This window comes from Camelina sativa, chromosome 12, assembly GCF_030686135.1.
Source record: "Camelina sativa cultivar CO46 ecotype springtype chromosome 12, ASM3068613v1".
Lineage (NCBI taxonomy): Eukaryota > Viridiplantae > Streptophyta > Magnoliopsida > Brassicales > Brassicaceae > Camelina > Camelina sativa.
Window position 1 is genome coordinate 10,497,147 of NC_141891.1, and position 19,055 is coordinate 10,516,201.

Here is a 19,055-nt window from a genome sequence, read left to right on the forward strand (position 1 = left end):
GCCCAAAAAGTAATGAATAGATACGAGAAAAAAAAAAGAACCGCCAAATGATGCAAGAACGAGAAGGTAATACTATATTTACCTTTGATGCATCGAAACCAAGTCCACCCATTTGCATCATCTGTCCAGTGTCATCAATTGCTGGATAAGAAACAGAACACTTACAGTGACTAAAGTAGATTCACCAAAAAGATGGGAAAGCTTAAAGTCAGAGCTTTAGAGGAAGATGTTGTGAGTGAATTAGTAGTATATGAACACTAACCATTTTCATCTCCAAGAATGAGACTGAATAAGCCTCTTAATCCAAACAAGTTTTAAAAATAGAACCCGCATAAAACTATCACGTGCTGTTCTCTATGTAACGAGATACATACCATGACTCACCCTTCTTGACCATCTTCGCATCTGGAGTTGGAGAAGATCGCATGAGCTTCGAGACGAAGTAACGGAGAATACCAATGAGAACCATCACGACGGAGAGAGAGATCAAAACCCAATCTCTGATCGCCTTGTCGAGGACTTCAAAGTTGTGAGGATTCTCCAGTTTAAGCTTAAACATGGATTTGGTGTTGTTGCTAAGAATCATATTCACTGGAATTTTGCGTGGGAGGCAAGGAATCATCGCTGTTAAATTTGATCTTGCCTCTGATGACCTTAGAGCCCTCTGCTATATTGTGTGATAATTCATTCACCGCAGATATCATTGTGAGTAGCCTTGTTTTGGGATGTAAAGGAGATCCTACTGAAGCTCAGCACAGGAAAGATCAGATGATGCAGAAGAGTAATAAAAGGTGAGCCAGTGGTTTCTTACTCGTTTTGTTTCCCTGATAGATTACTAGGTTTCTTCATTCTTTGATATGTTACGGGTTCAAATGGTTAATCCTAAACCCATATGAGGTCTTAGTACTAATTTGCTTAACCTATGTACGTAGTTAGTCGTAAGGGAAGATAGCGTTCTTAAGCAAAACAAAGAGACAACACAAGAACGAGAAAAAAAAAAAAAAAAAAAAAATTACATCTAAAGACCATACCTTGAATCCAAAAACCTTGTTTGCATCTATTCTTCTTCTTCGTCTTCTTCTGCTTTGGGCAGTGAAGATATGTAAGAAAGCAGTGAAGCTGTATCAATCATCTCAATTTGGGGAGGACGAGGCAACGATTCCATCCACTTTGGGAGCAAGAATTGGATGAGGTTCATCACTACTCCATACTCCACAGCTGAGCTTGATCTAAAAGTCTCATCCATACACTTCTTACAAAGAGACTGGTTTATAAAAAAATCTTGATAACCATCATCTCCAAGGATTTTGTAATTTTGTCTTTGCAAGTTACATGACTCCATAAATAGACAATATTGCCATCAAACGGATGCATTGTTATGGGTGCATAGTTTCTGATATCATCAAACGGGAGGCGAACTCCCCAGAGAAGTTGCCAGCATTCATCCCCTGTATCATTGTTCAAAACCTCCAAACCATAAGAAGATTGTCTCCTTCTTCAGCTAATGTTTTCATGTACATGACAAATCCGCGGGATGCACTCAAGGCTCTTTTGAAGTCCCGGTTGTGATTCACATTATGATCGGGGAGAGGTATGACACGACATAGATCGGATTCAGAATAGAAATCAAGAGCAATAAGTACTCCGGGTTGAACAGGAAGATCATCGTCTAAACTTGTTTCGGATACATAAAGCGTCCCGTTCAGACTCATAGGCTTACATAGGCTGGTGATGTAAGGAGGGCAGTAAAGTCGCTTGCGTGTCCAAGTTCCAGTCTCAGAGGAATACACCCACAGACACAAACAAGTGTGTTTCTTGGGTACCAGTGCAGCCAACTTCACAACTTTGAAGTCCAGAACAACACCGTCCTTGTCCAGGCCCGTCACAAAACCGAAGACAATAGTATCAGATGGATGTGGAGGGCGAGGGATTCTAAGCCACTATTGTAATACTGGATTACCAACGTAGGAAGCTTCATCAGATGCGTTCATCAATACCAAACCAGAGGAAGAAGCCGCATAATATAAATTTCCGGACTGAATATCCCGAAAATACGACGCTACAGACTTTGGAAGATCCCACGTCTCGCATCCACGCATGCTTATGATTTCTCTTCCTCTGCACAGTAGTGACCAAGAGGAAGAAGAGTTTTGGTGCAGAGACACAAAGAGACGGCGGAAATAAGGAGACTCGAGTATTGATTTCCATGTTATGCATACAGATATGAATCTAGAGATGCTTCTCAAGGGTAACCTTGCTAGAATCTCTGTCACTATGGCCTCTGAGATATGTTGTGTCGTGTTGTTTCGTGTTTTCATTAGGGCTGAAGAAAGAATATACACAATTTGAGAAATAGAGATTGAAGAAACAAAAGTTAAAATTAAATATTCAAAATATTCACGCTTGGTTGTTTTAAATATAAAGCTGGATATTTGTATTCCAATATCTTTTTTTTAGCGGCAAATTAATATAGATGATATTATAACGAGTTTATACAATGCAGAAACAAATCAAATACAACAGTTATCGCAAATATGGAAAATTGAACACAATTTCGATGAAAGAGTAGATATGACCCTGTTTTCCAAATGAAATTCGATGAAAGAGTAGATATGACCCTGTTTTCCAAACGAAAGCCCTACGGGCAAACAGATAGCATCTGTTACATCCTCTCTCATACACTTGAAAAGGGCTATCATCTTCCTGATGAAACTCCAAAATGCATTTGGCATAATTTTGATTAATAGACAGAACTTCAATGTTGTTAGACTTGATTCTGAAACTTGCCTTCTCCTTGATATCATAATAATGCAATTTTTTTCTTTGGCTATCACCCACATGTAACTCTAATACCCTCGCCACATATAATTTAACGATGCCTTTACATAAGCATCATTACACCAAATAATAACATCCTTCAAACCCATCAACGGCAAGAAGAGAGTACCAACCTCACTTGAAATTGTAAACTGCTTCCTAACAGAGAGATAAGAACCCATAACTGTCAAGTAGAGTATCAACCGGTTCTTATTAAAGTGATCCGGCCATAACTTCATTCCATCATCTCCAATCTCAAAATTTGATATTTCCGGATCTCAGATCTGGTGTTGAAAAACTTGATTCAAAATAGAGACATTAAAATTCTGGAAGCCGCTGAGGATAATTCTTAGCGGGATGACGCTGGCACTGCTCCGATGGTATCATTGGATTGTGGTCGGAATATATCTCACTCCATAACAGAGGAGGATAATTAACCATTGAAAACTCCACATCGATCTATGAACCTTGAGATTCATATCGATAGATTATTGTTAAACTATGTAAAAGACAAAGAACTAAAGCGACAATAAGAGGAGACTAAGCCGACCGACGTTGGAGAAGCCAACACCGGCCGAAATCGAAGAAGATTATAAAAAACGGTTGATTGAAGATAAGTTTCGCTTGTTGATCGCCCTTGGCGAGAGAGAAAGTTTTACTTCTATTGTTTATTTTGCGTATTCCAATATCTTATTATATAAAACTTGTTTTTGAAAGTTAGTAACTAATAGTGACATGTGTAATACAAATTTTTTATTTTAATTAACAAAATTTAAAATTAAAAGATAATTCTAAGAATTTTTAACAATTTTAAAAATATAAAAAGATAATTCTAATACGCATATCAAAGTATTAATTCTAATTGTAAGGTACTAATTTTACAAGAAACAAAATATTTATATAACAAGATATTAAAAAAAAAAAAAAAAAAATTACGTATACAAAAACAAAAGAAACTTTTTAGTCTCGTTTCTGTTATGCGTTCATCAATAGTACTTTGTTGGAAAGCCTTTTTGTAAACTCTTTTCTTTCTTTTTGTAAATTTTTTTTGGAAATTGTAACAACGAAGGTCCAAAATCCACAAAGCAGAATGGCGGGTTTCAGCAAGTTTTGGTTAGACACGATCAAGTTTTGAGACAAATTTCACATTTTGCAACTGAAACAAGGAATTATAGTGTTCACATATGGTTTGAATTTTTTAAGTCTTTCATGTTACTTTTGGGAAATTTTATTATTTTTATAACAAAATTGTATATACTCATTAGTCATTAATGCTTTACCTTTTTATGCCAGAAGAAAGACAGTATTTGATTTTCATGCATATAAGAGATACGTAATCAAATTGATCTTTTTTTAGGTAGAGGTAATACAAATTTATGTATATATATATATATTATATATCTTATATAATATGAGAAAATTTTTCTCAACTTTTGCTAAGGAGATGACGCTTGGCTTCATATATTTCTGATACCTGTATTTTTTTGTTTGGGCCTAACTAAATTATACCTAATTAATTACAGGCCTATAAAACTAAAAAAAAAATCCATCTACTTTTTCTTCTTCCTTTCTTTAATCAGAAATATATGCAGCCTCCAAAAATCTAAAGCCACCTTATATCAGTCTGTGGTTGGTTTCATCTTGGAACTATACCAACATTAAATTAAATTTATAGGTTTGAATTCTTGGATTTAATTTCTGTGTTTGAATCTTATATAATTTTCACGAGTACAAACGAAATTAAATTTAAGTAAGATGGTGGGTATGTATTATTTAAGTAAATTAGTTTCAATTTTTTAAAAATTGTTTATATAAAATTAAAATTTTGAGCTTACTTTCAGGAAAATGACATAAGATTGTGAGATGGTTTTGATCTAATTCTATAATTATTTTGTTCGATTCACACTTATTATTTCAAACGCCATGGTATTTTTGAATTACATAAAATTTATAAGTTTTCATATTAGAAATTTCAGAATAAATTATGAATATTATCAGTTATGTTTTGATTTGAAATAATACCATCATTTTATGCATTGCCTTATACCCACTATTTTCCTTAATTTTCATTTTTGTTTATATTACTTCTCATTTTTAACTTATTATTTTGAAACACTTACGGATTTATGATCATTAATATTTGATTTCAATCCTTTCTCCTTCTTAAAGGCTCAAACATTCTATAAAGTTTAGTTTTCTAAAAACAACCTATTACCATACAAACACATCCTCTTTCATACTATTGTGAAAACTAAAACATTTACTTTCTATTATATCCTCGATTCAATCTCCAACGAACAACAAAACACCGGTAACAATAGTATCGTTGTTCTGATTATCCATTTTCGGGAAGTTCCTAACTTTAGAAGAAATATTATCTTACTAAGTCTTGAATATCTTTTCCAAAAATGTAAATTATTTTTACTATTGTTCATCTTTTGATGATTTATACAATCTTTTTGAAATATTTATAAAAGAAAATAAATAATTTCATGTGTATTTGATTTTAAAAGAATTTTAATATATAATGATGTTGGACGTCAGATTCTTAGAGCAAGAGTTGAAAGAAACCTTACAACTGTCAGGTTTATTATTATATCATCTAATAATAAAGTAAAATGCTTTCCAAAACATTGTCATTTGATGCTTTCTTCTTTCACAAGTGTCATTTTGTTTCTTTTAATTTTTAGTGTAACAAATTTATTCAATTGAATTTACATAATAAAATTTTCGCTTAACAAATAATTTGATGATTAAATAGTTTAAGGATATATATATATATAAAAATTAAACTAAAATATACTTTAGTTTAATTTAAATGGATTGAAAATGAAATAAAATAATGTAATATCAAGATCATGTGAATTATTTATATATATTAAAGTGTGGAAATAAAGCAGCCAATAAGTACTTGACATTATCCTATACAACCCAAATATATATATTTATATTATATAACTCTTGAATATATATTTTAAAAATAGACAGTTATATAAACCTGACACATTTTAACTTTTCTATTATGTCTCATCAATCCCATATATTGTAATTTTTGTAACTTTCCTAATATTTATAGTAATGCAATGAATGATTAATAATAGTATTTAGAAATATTACATATATATGAAAATATATTAATATGTAATGATTGCATATCTATAACTCTCACAAAGTTTATGTGACTCCTATAACAATGAAATGCTCCATCTGTTTTAATTTAGTTGTCATTTTAGGTTTTCAGTAAAAATATTTGGTGAATATTCCAGTTTTCTCCCTGCTGTTTTAAAGTTTTTGACCAATGAAATATTTATAAAATATATTAATAAAGGGTAAAAAAGACAATTTAATAATTATTTCTTAATTTGTGTGAGAAAACCTTAAACGACAAGTAAAAAACTGGAGAAAGTATAAATTTTCCATATGTTCTTAACTATAATTTCTCTTATAAATAGAAAGATAGACATTTTACTAACCCTCATATCTCAAATCTTAAATAATATTTTTATTTAATTAATATTGTCTTAACTAAAAATCTCCAAAATTACAAAAAGACGACACAGCTACAGGTATTGGCTTTCTTTTGTCTGGCTTAGAGCTGCCTATCTGGGGCCTAAGGGCAATGCCCTGTTTGTTATCACCTCTTCATGCAGAACTAGAGGCTTTATGCTGGGCCATGGAAAGTGCTCTCTCTCTCGGATATGATGTGGTTCATTTTGTGACAGATTGTCAAGGGATTTGAACTGTCATAGATGAGTTAAAAGACTTGTATATCATAGGGATGACCTGCAGATCAATTGGTGGCAACTTGTCTGTGGGAAGGTTGTTAAAGGGTGAGGGACCAGGGTTCGAGGAACGCCTGATGCACCAATAACCTACTGGTGGATTATGTGAGTTAATCCACAGTGATGGGTTAGGATCGATGCCCTGCAGGGCCAGCCTATGGGGGCAACTAGCAGTGAGGCTAGTGGGGTCCACGGACGGGTTGTTACAATAAAAATCGATTTTTATGTGACAACCCGTCCCGTTGACCCCACTAGCCCACCGCTAGCTTGCCCCCATAGGCCCGAAGCTGGCCCTGCAGGGCATCGATCCTAACCCCTCACTGGGCAAATGGAACTATTCATCCAAATCCACAGTAGGTTATTGGTGCGCCAGGCGTTCCTCGAACCCTGGTCCCCACCCTTTAACAACCTTCCCACAGGACAAGTTGCCACCAATTGATCTGCAGGTTTCACAAGACTGGCCAGCGTTTGCTTCGGAATTATATTCTTTACAGTCTTGATTTTCTATGTTTTCTATTGAATGTATACCTAAATTGAACAATGTTTGTATCGACCGTCTTGCAAAAACGGCTCGAGCACAAGGATCGTTCTTTTCCTATGTGAGTCCGCAAGTTCCGGAATTGTCAGCTCAGCTCACGAGGCTATCCTATTTGAACCGACTTAATAAGATATGGTGTTTTTAAGGTAAAAAAAATATTTATGTTGATGATCAAGAAAAAATTACAAAAAAAATATTTAAAAACAATGTAAACTTAATCCGTACGTAGCACGGAGTGACTACTAGTATATATATATAGGTAATGAAATAGGTAGTTGGTATTTTTTCATGAAGCTTTTCCAAATATATTTATAATAACTAAATTTTAATATATTTTTTTTGGACAACAACTAAATTTTAATTATATTCATGTATTTTACAAGCGAAGCGATGAGAAGAAAGAAACGATAAAATTAAATTAATAATAAATAACCCACTTGCATAAATAGTTGAAACCAAAACCTATTTGCATCTAATCTTTTTCATCTTTCTGCATTGAAGTTATAGGGACGTCGAAGGAACGTAAGAAAGTAGTGAAGTTGTATTTATCATCTCAACTTGGGGAGGACGTGGCATCGATTCCATCCACCGTGGGAGCACAAATTGGTATAAGATGACAGGAACAAGTCCACACTTGGAAATCCAATCCATGCGCTTCTCACAAGCAGAAAGGTTAATGAAACAATCTTGATGTTGTGACTCATCATCTCCGAAGATTTTGTAGTTTTGTGTCTGCAAGTTACATGATATCAAGTAACGGTTTTCTTGACTCCACAAGTACGCAATATTGCTATCAACCGGATGCATTGCCATGGGTACGTAACAGCCGATAAATGGGAGGCTGAGTTCCCACAGAAGTTGCCAAGCTGAATCATTGTTTAACCTCCAAACCTTCAAAAGATTGTCTCCCCCTTGAGCTAATCTTTTGATATACATGACAAAACCGCTTCAAGTAGTCAAGGCTGTTTCGTCGTAATTCATATCCTGATCGGGGAGAGGTATAACCTGACATTGTTTGGATTTACCATAGAAATCGTGAACCATAAGTTGTACATGCTTACGATTATAAGCATCTCTTTGGCGTAAATAAAGCGTCCCATTCAGACTCATAGGATCAAACACGTCGGGGAAGTAAAGAGGGCAGAAAAGGGATTTGCGAATCCAAACGCCTGTGTCCGACGAATACACATAAAAACTCGAATAAGTTCCGCCTTGAGTCGGTGTCATTGGACCAGACCTAACCACTTTGAAGCTCAAAACAACACCGTCCTCGTCAACACGAGTCACCAGACCACACAGGTACGTAAAGGTATCTGGAGGGTAAGGGATCTCAACCCACTGTTGTAATACTGGATTACCCACATATGTTTCCGAAGTACCATTAGAAGATCTATGCATCAAAATCAACCCATTGGAAGAAGCCATATATGTGAATTTACCGTTTATTTCCATATTCGAAATATAAGAACCTTGAGACTTTGGAAGACCCCATGTCTCGCATCCATGGAAGTATATGAGTTCATCTCGTTCTCGGAGGAGCTGTAGTGACCAACATAAAGAGGTGTTTTGGTGCAGAGACACAAAGAGACGGCGGAAATACACAGATTCAATTGTCGATTTCCATGCTTTACACACCGATTTGAATTTGGAGATGCTTCTTAATGGTAATCTCGCTATTATCTCTGTCACTATTGCCTCTGAAACATGTGCGGCGGTGTTTTTTGGTGTTTCCATTGGAAATATTGCTTTATTTTCGTCAATATCTTACGGTTCGGGTTTTGGAGTGTAACGAATTAAGATACAATGTTCTTCTTAGTACAAAGGGAAACATATATATAATGGAGTCAGTGTGGCATTTTGAAACATAAATCTTCTGTTTATTAAAACATAATATTATTCACTATTTTTAGATTTTTTTTTTTTTGTGAAAACTAAAAGCTAAACTGGAATTAATTAATTGTTACTTTACAAAATACACTAGTATTTATTTTAATTTTATTGTTGTATAAATTAGTAATTTATCCTGTAGATTTGATGTCAAATCTTTTCAATTTGAAAGAAACAAAAAAAATTAGCAATTAAAAATAATTAATATAAAAGAGAGAAGCAAATATGAAGTGGAAAAATGGAAAGATGGAAAGAGAAACAAAAAATGATGTTTAATGGAAAGATGGAAAGAAGGAAATCCAATATTTTTTATGAAAAAGGAAAAGAGAGAAGCAAATATGAAGTGGCAAAGCATCACAACTGCATACATTATTGGTATTAATTAAAAGTAAAACCTCTATAAATTAATAATGGGATCATGACATTTTATTAATTTATAGTGATATTACTTTATAGATAAATTAATAATTATTATTTAATAATGTAAATTAATAATTAATAATTTGTAGTTTGTTTGGTTTTAGAAATTGTAAACAAATATGCAAGAAATAAAACGATTAACTTATAAGATTAAAACATTGGGTCATAGGGTATTTCAGAGATCAATGACTAATGAGAAAATGAAATATGGAATTCAATAATTAAGAACTGTTCTAGAACATGAACACAATAATAGACTAACCCTCTTTCAAGGCATTAGAAACTAAACTTGACTACTAGTTTGCTAAACTTTCATTTGCAACCTCCTAGCCAAATTTGCATTACAATCAAGTTTATTAAGTTCACAATGCGTCCTAACATCAACTTTCGCAGGCTAGAAATACATTGCTCAATTCACACTCATTCAGGCATTCTATCGAACACTTTTGATGCGTAGAAAAACCTAGAGTCTAAAACAAGGTGATCAGTCCTATTTTAACATTAAGATCGTGTGAATCAAAGAACCTAAGGATTAAGAACTCCAAACAATAATTAAAACATCAATTCATTGAATCTCCTAATTGGAACCCTAAAACCCAATTGGAGAACTACTCACACATAGCAAAAGAGAAAACAAAAATCACAGATGAAGAAAATATGATTAAATTTCAGAAATAATAAGAAATGGTTTAGAAATCTTCTCCAAATTGCCAATGAGGATCAATCTCTAGAATCCCAAAGAGTGGCTTACAAAAAAGTCTCTGGTTGAAGAAAGAAAGCGTAGAATGATACTTAGAATAAAACTTAGGGTTTTTCTCCCAGCCAATAAAAGGTATTTATAGAGCTCTCCAAAAAAGGTAAAAAAAGGTAACGGCTTGGTTAAGACATTTCTCAGCCAGGCAGGTTCCTCTGGTAGGCGGGTTTTAACCTGAAAGTTGCCGGGTTTGACTTTGTTGCTTAGCCAGGGGGTTCCTCTGATAGGCGGGTTTTAACGTGAAAGTTGCCGGGTTAGACTTTGTTGCTTAGCCAGGCGGGTTCTTCTGGTAGGCGGGTTTTCACGTGAACCAACATTCATCTCATATGCTTGTTTGTATCCAGAATAACTCATTTTCCTCCAATTTCCTCCAAAGTGTCCTAAAACCTATAAAGACTTGATAAATAACTAAAAGACTCCAAAAATACACTTTGACTCAATAAAAAGTGTAAAATAAGAGAGAAAACAAAGACTAAAAACTGATAAAAACACCATATATCAGTTTTAGAATTGTATTTTTAATATTTAGAGAATATTATTAACAATAAATTATAAATACTATATACAAGTTCACTTATATTATACAAGTTCACTTATAAGTTATATATATGACATAATAATATCAACTATCGTATTTTAATAGTCTGTCAAACTGTCAAAATGTAAATGATGCATATCTAGCAATTGAGAACTATAAATAATTTTAGCTATTTTTATGACATGTTATAGATTATTTTATATCGTTATAATTTGAAACTACAACATAACAATTGTTTTATAGATATTAGTTTTAGCAGAAGCATACATAAATTTATATGATTATTAATTTATGATATTATTGGAACTATACTGTATTTTACATAGAGATTTCAAAAAAAACAATTATCTTATTATTTTATCGAATTTTGTTATTTTTCACATTGGTCTAATCTGGGATCAGCAAAATTTATTAATTTATAGTGTTTATTAATTTATAGAGGTTTTATTGTATTGGGAAACTTAGCTTATTTATATAACAAAATTGTAGAACTCATAATTTTTTTTGGAAATTGTAACAACGAAGGTCCAAAATCCACAAAGCAGAATGGCGGGTTTCAGCAAGTTTTGGTTAGACACGATCAAGTTTTGAGACAAATTTCACATTTTGCAACTGAAACAAGGAATTATAGTGTTCACATATGGTTTGAATTTTTTAAGTCTTTCATGTTACTTTTGGGAAATTTTATTATTTTTATAACAAAATTGTATATACTCATTAGTCATTAATGCTTTACCTTTTTATGCCAGAAGAAAGACAGTATTTGATTTTCATGCATATAAGAGATACGTAATCAAATTGATCTTTTTTTAGGTAGAGGTAATACAAATTTATGTATATATATATATATATTATATATCTTATATAATATGAGAAAGTTTTTCTCAACTTTTACTAAGGAGATGACGCTTGGTTTCATATATTTCTGACACTTGTATTTTTTTGTTTGGACCTAACTAAATTATACTTAATTAATTACAGGCCTATAAAACTAAAAAAAAAAATCCATCTACTTTTTCTTCCTCCCTTCTTTAATCAGAAATATATGCAGCCTCCAAAAATCTAAAGCCACCTTATATCAGTCTGTGGTTGGTTTCATCTCGGAACTATACCAACATTAAATTAAATTTATAGGTTTGAATTCTTGGATTTAATTTCTGTGTTTGAATCTTATATAATTTTCACAAGCACAAACGAAATTAAATTTAAGTAAGATGGTGGGTATGTATTATTTAAGTAAATTAGTTTCAATTTTTTAAAAATTGTTTATATAAAATTAAAATTTTGAGCTTACTTTCAGGAAAATGACGTAAGATTGTGAGATGGTTTTGATCTAATTCTATAATTATTTTGTTCGATTCACACTTATTATTTCAAACGCCATGGTATTTTTGAATTACATAAAATTTATAAGTTTTCATATTAGAAATTTCAGAATAAATTATGAATATTATCAGTTATGTTTTGATTTGAAATAATACCATCATTTTATGCATTGTCTTATACCCACTATTTTCCTTAATTTTCATTTTTGTTTATATTACTTCTCATTTTTAACTTATTATTTTGAAACACTTACGGATTTATGATAATTAATATTTGATTTCAATCCTTTCTCCTTCTTAAAGGCTCAAACATTCTATAAAGTTTAGTTTTCTAAAAACAACCTATTACCATACAAACACATCCTCTTTCATACTATTGTGAAAACTAAAACATTTACTTTCTATTATATCCTCGATTCAATCTCCAACGAACAACAAAACACCGGTAACAATAGTATCGTTGTTCTGATTATCCATTTTCGGGAAGTTCCTAACTTTAGAAGAAATATTATCTTACTAAGTCTTGAATATCTTTTCCAAAAATGTAAATTATTTTTACTATTGTTCATCTTTTGATGATTTATACAATCTTTTTGAAATATTTATAAAAGAAAATAAATAATTTCATGTGTATTTGATTTTAGGGTGAATTACTCAAATGTTACTCATTTTAGGTAATATTACCAGAATCTACAAAAAACTTTTTTATTACTAGAATGTTTCGGGTATTTTCAAAATACCCAGCGTGCCCCTGTTTTATGTTACCGGAAAAAACGTTATTACAAAAATGCCATTGCCACGTCAGACGCCACGTCAGAAATCGCTGACATGTACCATAACTCAGCCGTAACGCGATACAGAGTATGTTGCGGCTGAATTATAGGTATGTTGCGGCTGAGTTACTCAAAAAAACATTTGAGTAAGAGCGGACGGCTGACTTATGAAAATCTGGCTGAGTTACGCCCATAAGTCAGCCAAGCGTTATGGCTGACTTATTAAATTTGGCTGAGTTATGCGCATAAGTCAGCCAAGCGTTATGGCTGACTTATTAAATTTGGCTGATTTATGCGCATAACTCAGCTGTAGTGATGGCTGAGTTTTCACCTGATGGTTGAGTTGTCAAGATTTCGGCTGAGTTATCGCTACGACACGGTTGAGTTGTCAAAATTTTGACTGAGTTATCACAACGACACGGCTGAGTTGCCATTTTCCGACTGGCTGAGTTATGAAAAATGGCTGACTTATGAGATGTAGTTACGGCTGAGTTATGGTAAAAAAACTATAACTCAGCCGTCATAGGCTGACTTATCGATAAGTCAGCCGTTTGACGGCTGACTTATTGGCAAAAGATTAATTACTAGAATGTTTTTCAGTTACGGCTGACTTATCAAACGATACGGCTGAGTTACATATTTTCAGTTCATGGAGCGGCTGAGTTTGGCAGCAATTTTTTTTGCTTTTTAATTACTGTAATGTTTTTCGTGTTGTGGCTGAGTTACATTGTTAACTAAACTTCTTTGTTACATTGCAAATTAAAAAATTAACTACATGCATGCCATAATATTTAAAATCTTATCATATTTAGGTCTATGTCTATTTTCATTTCAAATGATAATAAAAAATAATAATTTAGGAGAAATAAAATAACTAATTAAAAAAGTTATTAAATAAAAGAAAAACAGTAAAAATTATATTTCTTGATATATGAATTAAATAAAAACGAAAAAAAATAATTTTTTGTATTATATAACTGAATTTTCGTTTTTTTAAATAAATAAAATAAATAACTCAACTTACCACATCTTTAACTCATGAAAATTTCCATGATGTTGAATAATCTCTTGAGTTAACAATTTTACAAAAGATATACCTCAAACTTGTACATCAACCATAACACATGATTATTCAAACTCAACTTCAAAAAAAGTAGTTTTGTTAGTGATTGGTAACATTTTTGAATAAAATTTAGGTCTATGTTTATTTTCATTTCAAATGATAATAAAAAATAATAATTTAGTAGAAATAAAATAACTAATTAAAAAATTATTAAATAAAAGAAAAACAGAAAAATTATTTTTCGTGATATATGAATTAAATAAAAACGATTTTTTTTTTGTATTATATAAATGAATTTTCGTTTTTTTAATTAAAAAAAATAGATAACTCAACTTACCACATCTTTAACTCATGAAAATTTCCATGATGTTGAATAATCTTTTGAGTTACCAATTTTACAAAGGATATACCTCAAACTTGTACATCAACCATAACACATGATTATTCAAACTCAACTTCAAAAAAATTAGTTTTGTTAGTGGTTGGTAACATTTTTGAATAAAAGTTAGGTCTATGTCTATTTTCATTTCAAATAATAATAAAAAATAATAATTTAGGAGAAACAAAATAACTAATTAAAAAAGTTATTAAATAAAAGAAAAACAGTAAAAATTATTTTTCTTGATATATGAATTAAATAAAAACGAAAAAAATAATTTTATTTATATTATATAACTGAATTTCGTTTTTTTTAATTAAAGAAAATAGATAACTCAACTTACCACATCTTTAACTCATGAAAATTTCCATGATGTTGAATAATCTTTTGAGTTAACAATTTTAAAAAGGATATATCTCAAACTTGTACATCAATCATAATACATGATTATTCAAACTCAACTTCAAAAAAATTAGTTTTGTTAGTGATTAGTAACATTTTTGAAAAAAATTTAGGTCTATGTCTATTTTCATTTCAAATGATAATAAAAAAATAATAATTTAGGAGAAATAAAATAACTAATTACAAAAGTTATTAAATAAAAGAAAAACAGTAAACATTATTTTTCTTGATATATGAATTAAATAAAAAACGAAAATTAATTTTTTTTATTATATAACTGAATTTTCTTTTTTTTTAATTAAAAAAATAGATAACTCAACTTACCACATCTTTAACTCATGAAAATTTCCATGATGTTGAATATGTCTATTTTCATTTCAAATGATAATAAAAAAAAATAATAATTTAGGAGAAATAAAATAACTAATTACAAAAGTTATTAAATAAAAGAAAAACAGTAAACATTATTTTTCTTGATATATGAATTAAATAAAAAACGAAAAATAATTTTTTTTATTATATAACTGAATTTTCTTTTTTTTTAATTAAAAAAATAGATAACTCAACTTACCACATCTTTAACTCATGAAAATTTCCATGATGTTGAATATGTCTATTTTCATTTTAAATGATAATAAAAAATAATAATCTAGGAGAAATAAAATAACTAATTAAAAAAGTTAGTTTTGTTAGTGATTGGTAACATTTTTGAATAAAATTTGAGTTAAGTCCATAACTCAACTTAAGTCAATAGTAACACATGTTACCAGTCATAGCCTATATCATCTATTTAATTTCAGATTTTTCTTGTGATAACTCAGCCATAACTCACAATAATTCAGTTGTCATATGACCTTTCGTTTTCCCGTAAATATTATAACTCAGCCGTAAAGTCATATATATCATCCGTTTACTTTCAGATTGTTTCTTGTGATAACTCAGCCATAACTCACTATAACTCAGCCGTCACATGACCTTTCGTTTTCCCGTAATGATTATAACTCAGCCATAAAGCGATATTTTGGCGGGAAACCATCAGTTTACCTAATAATAGACATATTTCCATTCTAAATTTAAATTTTGAGTTATAATAATTTTAATATTCAATTGTTGGAGAAATACTTTTAGAAAAATAAAATTCTAAATTCGAATAATAATTATTTAATTATTTGAAATAATATCTTGTAATTAAAAAAGTTATTAAATAAAAGAAAAACAGTAAAAATTATTTTTCTTGATATATGAATTAAATAAAAACGAAAAAAAAATAAATTTTTTGTATTATATAACTGAATTTTCGTTTTTTTAATTAAAAAAAAATAGATAACTCAACTTACCACATCTTTAACTCATGAAAATTTCCATGATGTTGAATAATCTTTTGAGTTAACAATTTTACAAAAGATATACCTCAAACTTGTACATCAACCATAACACATGATTATTCAAACTCAACTTCAAAAAAATTAGTTTTGTTAGTGATTGGTAACATTTTTGAATAAAATTTAGGTCTATGTCTATTTTCATTTCATATAATAATAAAAAATAATAATTTAGGAGAAATAAAATAACAAATTAAAAAAGTTGTTAAATAAAAGAAAAACAGTAAAAAAATACTTTTCTTGATATATGAATTAAATAAAAACGAAAAAAATAATTTTTTGTATTATATAACTGAATTTTCGTTTTTTTAATTAAAAAAAATAGATAACTCAACTTACCACATCTTTAATTCATGAAAATTTTCATGATGTTGAATAATCTTTTGAGTTAACAATTTTACAAAGGATATACCTCAAACTTGTACATCAACCATAACACATGATTATTCAAACTCAACTTCAAAAAAATTAGTTTTGTTAGTGATTGGTAACATTTTTGAATAAAATTTAGGTCTATGTCTATTTTCATTTCAAATGATAATAAAAAATAATAATTTAGGAGAAATAAAATAATTAATTAAAAAAGTTAGTTTTGTTAGTGATTGGTAACATTTTTGAATAAAATTTGAGTTAAGTCCATAACTCAACTTAAGTCAATAGTAATACATGTTACAAGTCATAGCCTATATCATCTATTTACTTTCAGATTTTTCTTGTGATAACTCAGCCATAACTAACTATAACTCAGCCGTCACATGACCTTTCGTTTTTCCGTAAATATTATAACTCAACCATAAAGTCATATATATCATCCATTTACTTTCAGATTGTTTCTTGTGATAACTCAGCCATAACTCACTATAACTCAGCCGTCACATGACCTTTCGTTTTCCCGCAATGATTATAACTCAGCCGTAAAGCGATATTTTGGCGTGAAACCATCTGTTAACCTAATAATAGATATATTTCCATTCTAAATTTAAATTTTGAGTTATTTAATTTTAATATTCAATTGTTGGAGAAATACTTTTAGAAAAATAAAATTCTAAATTCGAATAATAATTAGTTAATTATTTGCAATAATATCTTGTGATAAAAAGCTCACTTTATAAATTTATTATGCGTGTGGATTTGAGCAGGCACAAAATTAGTGATTTTTCGCGCTTCCCTAACAACACTTTTTGTGACATCGAGTAACGTTTTAATAATTATTAGGAATCTTACAGAACAAAAGACCCAGATATTATTTGCAATAATATCTTGTGATAAAAATCTCACTTTATGAATTTATTATGCGTGTGGATTTGAGTAGGCACAGAATTAGTGATTTTTCGCGCTTCCCTAACAACAATTTTTGTAATATCGAGAGATGTTTTAATACTTATTAGGAATCTGACAGAACAAAAGACCCAAGAAAGAATAATACGTTTTTATATTATTGAGAAGACCCTAAACGATAACTCAGCCATAACTTTACCATAATTCAGCCAACCCTCAAATTAAAATGACTAAATAACCGACCAAACCGAACCGAACCGAAAACTATTTTTTCCATTACTTTTGGTTAGTTACGGTTATATTCGGCTTGCTATCAGTTATATTAAGTTAATCAACCTAATTTGGATAACATTTGGATTATTTATGGTTATATATTCATCTAACCGACCCATAACCGGAAATAACCAAAAAGTAATTTCAAAAAAATTTAAATTTTCAAATGGTTATCATATTAGTATATCCATATTACCACCTTAAACCAAACATAATATAACCAAAACCAAACTGTTATATTAAAACTCAAAATGTTGGAAATATGAACTCCAAACCTCAAACCCTAACCCTAACCCTAACCCTAACCCCTAAATGTCATGTTTTGAATGTTATACACATTTTGATCAAACTGTGTAAAAATCAATTTTTTCTATAATTATTACTTTTTATTGCTTATAATGATTGTAATATTCATTTTTTCTTATATATTTTAATTTTTGAGTTATAATAATTCTAATTTACAAATATTTCATAAGTCAGCCGTTTATGTCGATAACTCAGCCATATCAGTCAATTGTTTGAGAAATACTTTTATTAAAAAAAATTAAATTCAAATTCAAATTCAAATTTTGATTTTCTTTTAAAAATAAAAAAATCGCTAAAATTTCATTTATTACGCATGTGGTTCTTAACAATAAACATAATTATTGTTTGCGTCTTCCCAACAACGCTTTTTGTATTCTCGAGAAGGTATATAATAAATTAATATATCCGTTGCATAACTCAGCCATAACGTAATCATAACTCAGCCAACCCTCAAATTAGAATGACTAAATAACCGACCAAACCGAAACGAACCGGAAACTATTTTTCCATTATTTTTCGGTTAGTTACGGTTATATTCAGCTTGCTATTGGTTATATTAAGTTAATCGACCTAATTTGGATAATATTTTGGTTATTTACGGTTATATATATTCATCTAACCAACACATAACCGGAAATAACCAAAAAGTAATTTCAAAAGTTTTAACCATAGTAGTATATCCAAATTACCACCTTAAGCTAAACAAAATATAAACAAAACCAAACTGTTATATTAAAACTCATAATGTTAGAAATATGAAACCCTACACCTCAAACCCTAACCCTAACCCTAACCCTAACCCCTCAATGTCATGTTTTGAATGTTTTACATATTTTGATCAGAATGTGTAAAAATCACACTTTGTCTATAATTATTATTTTTTATTGCTTATAATGATTGTAATATTTATTTTTACATTTTATATTTTAATTTTGAGTTATAATAATTTTAATTTACAAATATTTCATAAGTCAGCCGTTTATGTCAATAACTCAGCCATATCATTCAATTGTTTGAGAATTACTTTTTTTTCTTTTTATCAAAATTCGAATTCAAAATTTTTAATTAATTTGACTTTATGTATTTATTATGTGTGGATCTGAGCAAAGGCATAATTAGAGATTGTTCGGAATTCCCG

The 19,055-nt window shown here is 30.1% G+C and overlaps 2 pseudogenes; both read right to left on the reverse strand.

The window, feature by feature from the left end:
* Positions 1-1,057: 1,057 nt before the first annotated feature.
* Positions 1,058-2,318, reverse strand: LOC147930369 (F-box protein At3g26010 pseudogene; annotated as a pseudogene).
* Positions 2,319-7,470: 5,152 nt separating this feature from the next.
* On the reverse strand, positions 7,471-8,963 carry LOC147930370 (putative F-box/kelch-repeat protein At4g22430 pseudogene; annotated as a pseudogene).
* Positions 8,964-19,055: the final 10,092 nt, after the last annotated feature.